This window comes from Arachis ipaensis, chromosome B7, assembly GCF_059453495.1.
Source record: "Arachis ipaensis isolate K30076 ecotype BB chromosome B7, ASM5945349v1, whole genome shotgun sequence".
NCBI lineage: Eukaryota > Viridiplantae > Streptophyta > Magnoliopsida > Fabales > Fabaceae > Arachis > Arachis ipaensis.
Genome location: NC_142442.1, coordinates 93139897 through 93151677, shown reverse-complemented (window position 1 = coordinate 93151677; position 11781 = coordinate 93139897). Strand labels below are relative to the sequence as shown.

The following is an 11781-nucleotide window of genomic DNA, read 5'->3' as shown; positions in this document are numbered from 1 at the left end:
GAACTACTGGCTCATTATGAATGTAAACTTCACAAAATAATAAAGAGAGATAAAGAAAGACATGATAGATAATAATCCAAAAGATCAATTAAAAATAAAAATGGTTCTTGTATTAATAATTTCTAAAGATAATCCAATGGTAATTCTGAGTAAATTAAGGACATGGAAGAGTAAAAGACAAGTAAGGAAAAACAAACTAGAATAATGAAATCTTCGCGGAGGTAATAACTCTTCTCAATATCCCAATCCAAAAAGCAATTAAAACGAAATCCTAAGAACTACCAATGTGTAGAGATAAAACCTAGAAAAGGAGTAAAATTAGATATAAAACTTGAAATTATGCGGAATGAATGTTCTCTTGGTCTCTGCATGTTCCCTGACTCTAATCTGCTTTTCTGGGCCGAAAATCAGGTCAAAACAGGGCCCAAAATCGCCCCTAGTGAATTCTGTAGATTCTGCAGATCGCGCTCGTCACGCGATCGCGTCATCCAGGCGTTCGCGTCATCCAGCGTTTTGCCTTGCCACGCGTGCACGTCGTCCACGCTTTCGCGTCACGTGTGCAGTTTCCAATCCGTGCGGTCGCGTGAGCCATGCGTCCGCGTCACTACAATTTCCTCTATGTCGCGCGGTCGCGTGAGCCATGCGTTCGCGTCACTTCTCGCTGGTCATCTCCTTAATTTCTTGTGTTCCTTCCATTATTGAAAGCTTCCTTTCTAATCTCCAAGTCATTTATGCCCTATAAAGCCTGAAACACTTAACACACAGATCACGGCATCGAATGGAATAAAGGAGAATTAAAATACAAAATTAAAAGTCTCTAGGAAGCAAGTTTTCAACCATGAAGTATTTTTAGGAAGGAATTATAAATGCATGCTTATCTTATGAATAAGTGTTTAAAGATTTGATAAAACTGCACAATTAAGCACAATATAAACCATGAAATAGTGGTTTATCAACCTCCCCACACTTAGTCATTAGCAAGTCCTCATGCTTAGTTGAAGGAGATAATATAAATGAGTAGGAACATGTAAAACTCATGCAATTCAATGCAACCTATATATGTGAATGCAACTATATGATTCTTGTCCACTTGGTCAAAAGTAAATAAGCTCTTCAAGACAATCACAAATCAAATTCCACTAATTCAATTCTTATTCAGTAAAAATAGATAAAAATACAAGAAGGTGGCTCATGAAAGCAGGGAACATAGAACTTAAGCATTGAACCCTCACTGATGATGTATGTATGCTCTAATCTCTCTAGTGTATAGGGTAATCACTCTATCCTTCTTTAATCATGCTTTCTAATTTTTGTTCTTCTCCTAACCAATCAACAACAATTAATATACCAATGCAAATATCATGAGGTCTTTTCAAGGTTGTAATGGGGCCAAGGTATGGTAAGGGTACATATATGGTTAAGTAAGCTTATAAATTGAATCTTTAATTAGCCCAAGCTTTCACCTAACACATATATTTTCATTATAGCTTAAATTTCACACTTAGCTACCCAAAATTTTCTTTTCACATTCCTTACTCATATATCAAATTTTATTTTAATTTTATCATACATGCATTGATCTTTGAATTCTTAACTTGATATTGGGGTAATTTTGTCCCCTTATTTAATTATTGAATATTTTTTTGGTTTTTTTTAACATAGTTTATCAATGCACGTAGATTTTTAATTTTCTATAGTTTCACATGAGTAGGTACCCAAATTCCCATTATATCATCATGACATATTCCCTTATTATCTCTTGTTCCCACAATTTTCCCATACTTAATTAACACACAATTCTATCTTAAACTAACCAAAGATTCAATTGGGATATATAATTATTTTTCCGCTTAAGGCTAGTGATGTGGTAAAATAAAGAACAAATGGGATTTAAAGGCTCAAAGTGGCTAACAAAGGTAATTAAAAGGGTCGGCTTATTTGGGATAAGTGAGCTAAACAAATAATGGCCTCAATCATATGCAAGCATATAAATATATTAAACATTGGACATATAGGATGAAACAAAGTATATATTACAATCATAGAGAAGTAAACACACAAGAATAAAATAATTATGGTTAAATAATGTAACCACGTATAAAGGCTCAAATCTCACAGGTTGTGTGTTCTTTAGCTCAAAAATCATGTTCCGAATATAACTTCAAGCAAATTTAACACAAAAGTTTTAATTAAAATTAGTGAAATTTTGTTCTAAAAATAGGGTCTTAGAAGAAACTTATTGTCTTTTCAATCAAGTAGAACATGCATGCAACTAATCTATTACTATGCAATCTATCCTATTCTACAAAAGAAAAACTAACTAAATATCCTATTTTATTGGTGTTAGGGAAGAGAAATTACCTCCGGAAGTCAGGTACTGACCGACCTCCCCACACTTAAGGCTTTGCACTGACCTCGGTGCCATCTATCAGGAGTAAAGGTGGGCTGGTAGCAGTATCTCCACAGTCGGGACCGTCATGGCTCCCTGTGCTGGTAAAGGAAGTGGAGTCCGGGGTGTCTGAGTCTCTGTATTTTCCTTTATGTAGCTCCTTGAGGTATGTGAATCGGCACTTGTTACGGCGCTCTCTTAGCTTTGCTTTGTGTTCCAACCGATCCAACCTTTCAAGTATCTGATGGAGCAGTTGATTGGTTGTAGGGGCTTGTGGTGTTGAAGGAGGAATGTCTTCAGCCGGTTCAGTAGGCTGGCTTATAGTGGTTGCTGGAGGTCTGATATATTTCCCATTAGGGATGTACTGATCATCCCGTGGAAGCATCGCTTTGGTGTCCCCAGCTCTATAGGAGACTCCGGCTGCTGAGACAAGAGCTGAGACCAGGGTGGGAAAAGGTAAGTTGCCCGCAATTTGTACGTGTCCCATAGCACTCCGGATGTGTCTTGGTAGGTTCAGAGGCTAGTCTGTAAGGATGCACCATAGTAGAACGGCCATGTCTGCAGTGAAGGAGGACTCGTGGGTGCTCGAAAATAGGTAATGGGACATAATATGTGCCCATACGCGAGCCTCCAAGGTAAGTACAGAAGCCAATATTCCCTTAGGACGGGAACGATGGTATCCGTAGATCCATCTGCTGCCAGGTAGGGCGATAACTCTGAGAACAGCGTCCCAGTCAAATTGGTACATCTGGCGCTTGAGTGTGGCCTCTTGAAATGCGTCAAGTTCTTCTGGAGTAGGGGGGAGATCTAAAGCACGCTGAATGGCCTCTTCTGTAATGGGGATTTGCTTTTGACGGACATAGATAGACTGCAGGGTCGGCAGGTGGAAGTTGGAGTAGAACTCGACTACCCAGGAAAGATTAACCTGCCGTGGCTGTCTCTGTAGGAAACCCTATTGTCTTTTTGCAATTTGTGGCTCAACAAATTTAGCGATATGGGTTGGGAGGATAAGAAGGTATTCGTTGTTGTACCTCCTTTCTGCCAGGATGGTGAACATCTGCTCACAGTAGCGATTGGCAAATCGCGCGGTGTCCTTTGCTGGGAAGGCTTTCTCTTTGTCATCAACCTTTATAATCCTCTTAATTCTTTTTGTTGAGGGTTTAACTGCAGTTGAAGATGGCTCTGCCACTAACGCTCGTTTTGTTCCTCTCCTTGCTGTTGATTTAGGAGCAGCTTTCTCCTTGCCTTTCTTAGTGGCCATTCTAAAAGAAAGAAAGAAAAAGTATGTTAAAATGTCAAGGGTTAGAGCAAGGAAGAGAGCGGAAAAAGTGGTAATCACTGCACATTAAAAGATGAATGATGTTAACACATGGTCATGACAACATGTGGAAAATCATCAATGGAAATATTGCAAGTGCATATGGGGACAATTAAATGCTAGGTGTTTATTGGCATGCAGGCAAAGGCATGAGTAGCATAGATCAAGCATTCAATGTCCAAGTTAGATTACCAAGCCTTTCAAACTGATAATTTTTTGTAATGACAATTACATTTAAATAATAAAATATAAAAAAGGGGTTTGTGAAAAACAGGCATATAGAGTGGTGGATTAAAAGAAATCCAAAAATAGTGCACAATGCCATACGGGCGTTTTCACAAACACATAGCATGCATGATAAATAGCTAATGAAAATAATAATATGAACATGCAAGTAACCCAGAAAATTTAATATATAATTGCCAAACAAGTTCTTATCAATCCACAAGCAAACCATAAGGAATAATAATGACCCTAATAAATTTCCAACACCAATTAAAAGAAAAAGAAAGAAAAGAAAAACATGGATAATACAAGTAAAAAGAAAAAGAAAAGAAGAAGAAAACATAAATGAAGAAGAAGAATAGAAAAGTAAGAAGAGAAGAAGAAAAGAAAAACCTTGACAATGGTGGTGAGTGAGAGAAAGTAAAAAGTGAGAAAGAAGGAAGGAGAAAGAAAGGGGAAGAAAATAATGAGGAGGGAAAAGAAAAAGTAGGATTTGGGAAAGAGGAAGATAAGATATTTGGCAAATTAGGATAAGCTGTGCGGCGCAAGCGACGCGGACGCGTGGGGTACGCGTTCGCGTGGATGTAAACTTCACAAAATAATAAATGTAAACTTCACAAATAATAAAGAGAGATAAAGAGAGATAAAGAGAGATAAACTTCACCAAATAATAAAGAGTAATAAAGAGAGATAAAGAAAGACATGATAGATAATAATAAAAAAGATCAATTAAAAATAAAAATGGTTCTTGTATTAATAATTTCTAAAGATAATCCAATGGTAATTATGAGTAAATTAAGGACATGGAAGAGTAAGAGACAAGTAAGGAAAAACAAACTAGAATAATGAAGTCTTGGCAGAGGTAATAACTCTTCTCAATATCCCAATCCAAAAAGCAATGAAAACGAAATCCTAAGAACTACCAATGTATAGAGATAAAACCTAGAGGAGGAGTAAAATCAGATCTAAAACATGAAATTATGCGGAATGAATGTTCTCTTGGTCTCTGCATGTTCCCTGACTCTAATCTGCTTTTCTGGGCCAAAAATCGGGTCAAAACAGGGGCCAAAATTGCCCCCAGCAAATTCTGCAGATTCTGCAGTTCGCGCTCGTCACGCGATCGCATCATCCAGGCGTTCGCATCATCCAGCGTTTTGCCTTGCCATGCGTGCGCGTCGTCCACACCTTCGCGTCACGTGTGCAGTTTCCAATCCGCGCGGTCGCGTGAGCCATGCGTTCGCGTCACTGCAATTTCCTCTATGTCGCGCGGTCGCGTGAGCCATGCGTTCGCGTCACTTCTCGCTGGTCATCTCCTTAATTTCTTGTGTTCCTTCCATTTTTGCAAGCTTCCTTTCTAATTTCCAAGTCATTTATGCCCTATAAAGCCTGAAACACGTAACACACAGATCACGGCATTGAATGGAATAAAGGAGAATTAAAATACAAAATTAAAAGTCTCCAGGAAGCAAGTTATCAACCATGAAGTATTTTTAGGAAGGAATTATAAATGCATGCTTATCATATGAATAAGTGGGTATAGATTTGATAAAACCACACAATTAAGCACAATATAAACCATGAAATAGTGGTTTATCAAGGAGCCACAAGGATTTGATCAACCCTTTCGGCCACAACCTCCTCCAATGTTCCATGAGCAACAACCATTCTACGATGCATCTCAAGACAATGGTTATGGTGGACCTTTTCGTGACAATCAACCTCCACCAATTTACTATGAGCAAGAGCCATTCCAAGGTGCGTACCAAGACAATGGATATGGTGGACTCCCTTGTAGTTACCAACAAGCCCCACCATATGCCTATGAACCTCCTCCTCAACATCGCTTTGAACCACCATACTCACAAGCCCCCTACTTCCAAACACCCTCATATGATCCTAACCCATATCCACCATATCAACCACTCTATGAACCATATGAACCATATATAGAACCACCCCAATTCCAACCCAATTACTCCCAAGAACCACCACCTCTAATGCCCTTGGTAAGCAATGAAGAAGAGATTGAATTGGAAGAAAGCTACCAAGAGGAAGAGGTTGAAATTGAAGAAGCTTGCAAAGAGGTGGAAGTTGTCAAAAAAAGAACACAAAGGAGTGGAGCTTGAAATTACCTTGCCGAAGTTGCTGGAGGCCTCTCCCCCTATGTCACCATCGTCCTTCACAACATTCAAGTGGGTAAAATTCATATCCCTTAGCTTTCTCATGCCACTTGAATATGGTTTGCTTGAGACGGATGGTCAACTTAGGAATATTTGTGGCTTTAAGAGTAAGAGGGAGATGGTTAGTGGTAGGAGTTGTCATGCAAGGTTCAATATGGTTGCATGCTCCAAATTGAAGTACAAGGAATGGTGTAGAGATCGATTGAATGGGTCTAGGAAGTTGTTTGGATGTCTCAGTGAGAATTCCGATTGCTCACCACCCAAGTGGAAAAATGATGATCAACAAGAAGACGGGTGCAAAAGCAAGGTTTGGGACCCCAGAATTCATTCTAGCAATCAACACTCTTGGGGCCTTGTCACTTGCTTTAACTTGCTTGAAGGCTTTATTCAACTAGTGTGGGATTCCGGAGGCTATTGGAATTACAAACACTGGTGGGGATTCCTGGATGAGTTCAAGCACAAGCCACCATGACAAAGAGCTCACCGAATGTCCAACTTAAGGACTTTAACTAAAGTGCTAAGTGGGAGACAACCCACCATGGTATGATCTTTCATTTTTATTCTTAGTTTTATTCTATTTTATTTTTATTAGTGTTCATTCATAATTTATGCATATTCATCTGCATGCTGCAATTTGCATTTTGCAAAAAAAAAAAAACAAGCACACGACGCGCAAGCGTCGCTGACGCGTACGCGCCATATGTGTGTGCGTGAAAAATAAAAATTAAACAGAGAGTTGGGCAGGAGTGGTGCTGGTGGCGTGCCTTGCGCACAAGCAAGTCTACGCGTACGCATCCCTCACGCATACGCATCGCTTGCGTTTTCACCATTCCACGCGTACGCGTCCCCCACGCGTACACGTGACCCTGGAAATCGGCGTAAATGGGTGTATGGCCAGAGAGTTATGATAGTGTAGGGCTGGAACTGTGCTGGGAGCACAAGCTCCGCCACGCATTTGCATCCCTAACGTGTGCGCGTCATTTTCCCACCATGGCCATCCACGCGTGCACGTCCTTGACGCGCACACGTCATATGCTTTTTTTGCTCTCGTGCGTATCAAACAGAGAGTTGTGCGTGCGCGGGGTTGCCTTTGCGCCAATTGCACAACCCATATCACGCGTACGCGTCCCTAACGCTTACGCATCACTTGGAAATTGCGCGACCCACGCGTACGCATCGCATGCGACGCACACTTAAACCACCTCAGCGCCTGATTCTAATTCTCCCTCTCCCCTAATCTCAACTCTTTTCAATCCTAATTATTTCTTCTTTCTTTCTTTCTTTCTTTTTCCTTATTCTTTCTTCTCTCCTTTCTCCTTCTTTCCTCCTCATTTCTTACTTTCTTCTTCTTCATCTCTTTAACTTCTCATCCTTATTCACTTTCATTCTATTTTACTTAATTCATTTGCATACTTTCATTCATTACATTTTAATTTTGTGCATATTTTTATTTTCTTCTCTAAGTTATTATTTTACCATTGGTGTTAAACGGTTCTTATTCAACTGATTGCATCTCTTTTACATCCTGATTGCTTCGTACCTTGTCTTATATTGTTGGGTGATATTAATTATCTGTTAATGCCAATCTTTTATGATACCTATATTCCTTTTTCATTGACATGAATTTATATTGTCTTTTATTATCTACTGTCTCTAACCCTTTGTTGTAATTTTTGCACTATTGATATGCCATGTGCTTCTACTATTTTCTCACGTGCATGTTGTAGCTACCATGTACTTGAGACTCTCATTGTTTGGCATTAACCCACCCATATTTTCTTTGTTTTCTATCTTTCTTTTTGGGTTACTTTTCTTCCCTTTTTCTTTCAGGATGGCCACCAGGAAGGGAAACGGAAAACTTTTACATGAGGCGACAGATAAGTTCATCTGCATAATCTTTTGAGGAAACTCCGTAGTTGCAGCAACCCGTCCACTTTGCACATCTTAGCATGCACTGAGGACGGTGCAATCTTTAAGTGTAGGGAGGTCGATACCGACTTCTGTGGGTTAGTTAGTTCCTTTTTCACCGCCAATGTTTAATTTTCTATGTTAAATTAGTTGTTGAATTTGCATGTTTGATTGCATGTTTGTTGATTTTATGCATGTTCTTCTACCACTACTTGGTTAAAGTAATAAATTTTTTTTCAAGACTCTATTTTATAATATTTCACTAATTTAAATTAAAACTTTTTTGTTAAACTTGTTGAAGATTGTAATTTGGAACATGAATTATAGCTAAGAACACATAACCCGTGATATTTGAGCTTAATTACATGGTTACATTATTTAACCATAATATTTTATTCTTGTGTATTTTCTTCTCTATGAGTGCAATCTATATTTTGTTCCATTCTATATGTCCATTGTTTAGTATATTTACATGATTGCATATGATTGAGGCCATCATTTGTTATTAGCTCACTTACCCCAAATAGCATACCATTTCAATCACCTTTGTTTGCCACCTTGAGCCTTTTAACCCCCATTTGTTTTGTATTTTACCACATCACTAGCCTTAAAGCGGAAAAACAATTAATTACCCCAATTGAATCTTTAGTTAGCTTAAGATAGAGATTGTGTGTCAATTAAGTGTGGGAAATTGTGGAAACTTGGGTTGATAAAAGTGTACAGTGTTTCATTGACAAAATATTGGGAATTTGGGTACCTACTCATGTGAGACCAGAAAAATTAAAAATCCCTGTGCATTGATATGTTATGTTTACTTTTATATTTTTAATAAAAAAGTCAAAAATACTCAAATAAATAAATAAATAAATAAGGCGACAAAGTTACCCCAATGTTATGTTTAATGAAAGATCAATGCATATGTGATAAAATTAAAGAAAAGTTGATGCATGAGTATATGATGCAAAAGTGGGAACTTTGAGTAGCGAGGCATGATTTTAGAATTATATAGAGTGTGTGTGTATGTTAGGTGAAAGCTTAGGTTCATCAAAGATTCATATTTTAGCTCACTTGGCCATACATATATCCTTACCCTTACCTTAGCCCCATTACAACCTTGAAAAAACCTCATGATGTTTGCATTGGTGTACTAAAATTTTGTTGATTTGTTAGATGAAGAACAAAGTCTAGAAAGCATGACTAGAGAAAAATAGAGTAAATTAACCCTAGACACTTGAGCGATTAGAGTGCATATACACTATGATGAGTAGAATTCTTGTGTGGTATAGAATTTTCTCAATTGAATGAATTCTCGTTGTAAAGTATAGTTCTACACCAACAAACAATCCTCTCAATCAAAAATATTGAGTTGTCACAAAGAACAAACCCCAAATAAGAATTAACCGGAGTATTTTAGACTCCGGGTCGTCTCACAAGGAGTTGCAATGAAGTGATCAATTATTGGCTATGAAGGGGTAAAGGGGTTTTGATTTATAAGAGGGGCAAGAAAATAAATGACAAGAAATAAATCAAGCAAGTAATTAAAGAAAGCAATTAATAAAGAGAGACGTTCATGGCAATGATTGAGAATATAGGCTTTCTATCCTAGTCATGCATGACTAATTCATCTTATTTAGTTAACTCACACATCGGGAGAATGTCAAACAAGATTAATTAATCATGTCACAAATATAAACAAGAATTTATCTCATTACGTCAACTCCAACAAATAGGGAGAAAGTCTAATGAGACTAGCTAATCTCGATCCGAAAGTCCTAATCGACTTACTAATTAAAAAAGCAAAAGATTAGCGTCAATGGAAACAATATTAGCTAACAACTCTAGATCACCAACATAAGTTGGGTTTTCATGACTCAAGATTACCCAATTACTCTTTCCAAGCCAAGAATGCTCAAAATCTACTCTAACATCCTTCCAAGCATTTTATCAAACACTTGGAAGGCATACAAGGAAAGCATAGTAAAATGTTCAAGAAATATAAATCTACCAACTATCAATTGCAAGAAAAGTAAATCAACAATTCAAATCATCAATTAAAAGAACATGGAAACATAAAATTGCATTAAAGAAAATTAAGATTCAACAATGGTTCATAAACATAAAAAGGGCAAAATAAAGGAAATCACAAGTAAAAACTAGAAGAGTAGAGATATAACAACAAGAAATTAAAAGGAGAAACTAAATCAAAACAAGAATTAAAAATTGGATTTGAGAAAATTAAACCTAAACTACCCTAAATTCTAGAGAGAAGAGAGAACTTCTCTCTCTAGAATTCTAACCTAAAACACGGTGAAAACTAAACTATGACTACTTGGTTCATTCCTCCTTCAATCCTTGGGTTCAATAGCATCAGAAATGGGTTGGATTGGGCCCAAAATGAGCTGCAAAATCGCTGGGGGCGATTTCATTAAAGTGGGCCACGGACAGCATCGGCGCGCGCGCAAAGTGCACGTGCGCGCCCCTGAACGCAAAGCAACATATGGCAAAATTTATATCATTTCGAAGCACCAGATGTTAGCTTTCCAACGCAACTAGAACCGCCTCAATTGGACATCTGTAGCTCAAGTTATGGTCATTTGAGTGTGAAGAGGTCGGGCTTGACAGCTTTACGGTTCCTTCATTTCTTCATGAGTTCTCCCACTTGCATGCTTTTCTCATCACTTCTTCCATCCAATACTTGCCTTATGATCATGAAATCACTCAAAAAACATATCAAGGCATCAAATGGAATTAAAGTGAGTTAAATTTAGCCATTTTAAGGCCTAAAAAGCATGTTTTCACATTTAAGCACAAATCAAGGGAGAATTGCAAAACCATGCTATTTCATTGAATAAATGTGAGAAAAGTTGATAAAATCCCCCAAAATAAGCACAAGATAAACCACAAAATCGGGGTTTATCACACTACCCGTGAGGGTTCAATGCTTGATTCTATGTTCTCTGCTTTCATGAGCTGTCTTCCTACAAGTTTACTTATCTTTTACTGTATGATTTAAATTAGTGGAATTTGATTTATGTTTGTCTTGGAGAACTTATTTACTTTTTAACCAAGTAGACAAAATCATCTTAGCATATAGTTGCATTCATATAGATAGGTTGCATTTCATAAGTTCTACCATTCCCTCTTCACTACTGTTCATACCCTGGGTCGAGCTGTCTGACCCAGGATGTTTAGCGACATGGCGACCGACCTCTTCAGGTCCGACTATCCGATCTCTTCTTAAAGAGAACGGCCAAATCAACAGGAAAGCCCAATAAAGGGCCCAAATAGAGGAACACGACCCAAATCCAAAGGCAATCCAAGCCTATGAAGATAAAGGCGGGTCCCTTGAAGATAAGCTGACTTCACCCAAAATAAGATAAGATAAGATAAGATAACTAACTTATCTTATCAGAAAGGTCAGCCCACACTACTATAAATACACTGGAGCACCCAGGTATAACTCATACTCTGATTCTACTAAAAACCTATTTAATACCCATGCTAACTGGTGCACGAAATTGTGATCTCCAGGCTCGAACAAATCCTGGTAATGGCTCCAGGGCTTGGTGCTCTGATCTTAATTCATAATTGTCACAACTTCGATACAACTAACCAGCAAGTGCACTGGGTCGTCCAAGTAATACCTTACGTGAGTAAGGGTCGAATCCCACGGAGATTGTTGGTATGAAGCAAGCTATGGTCACCTTGTAAATCTCAGTCAGGCAGATATAAAGTGGTAATGGTGTTTTCGAATATGATAT

The 11781-nt window shown here is 38.1% G+C and overlaps 1 pseudogene; it reads right to left on the bottom strand.

Moving 5' to 3' along the window:
- Positions 1–258: 258 nt before the first annotated feature.
- Positions 259–3650, bottom strand: LOC148553385 (uncharacterized; annotated as a pseudogene).
- Positions 3651–11781: the final 8131 nt, after the last annotated feature.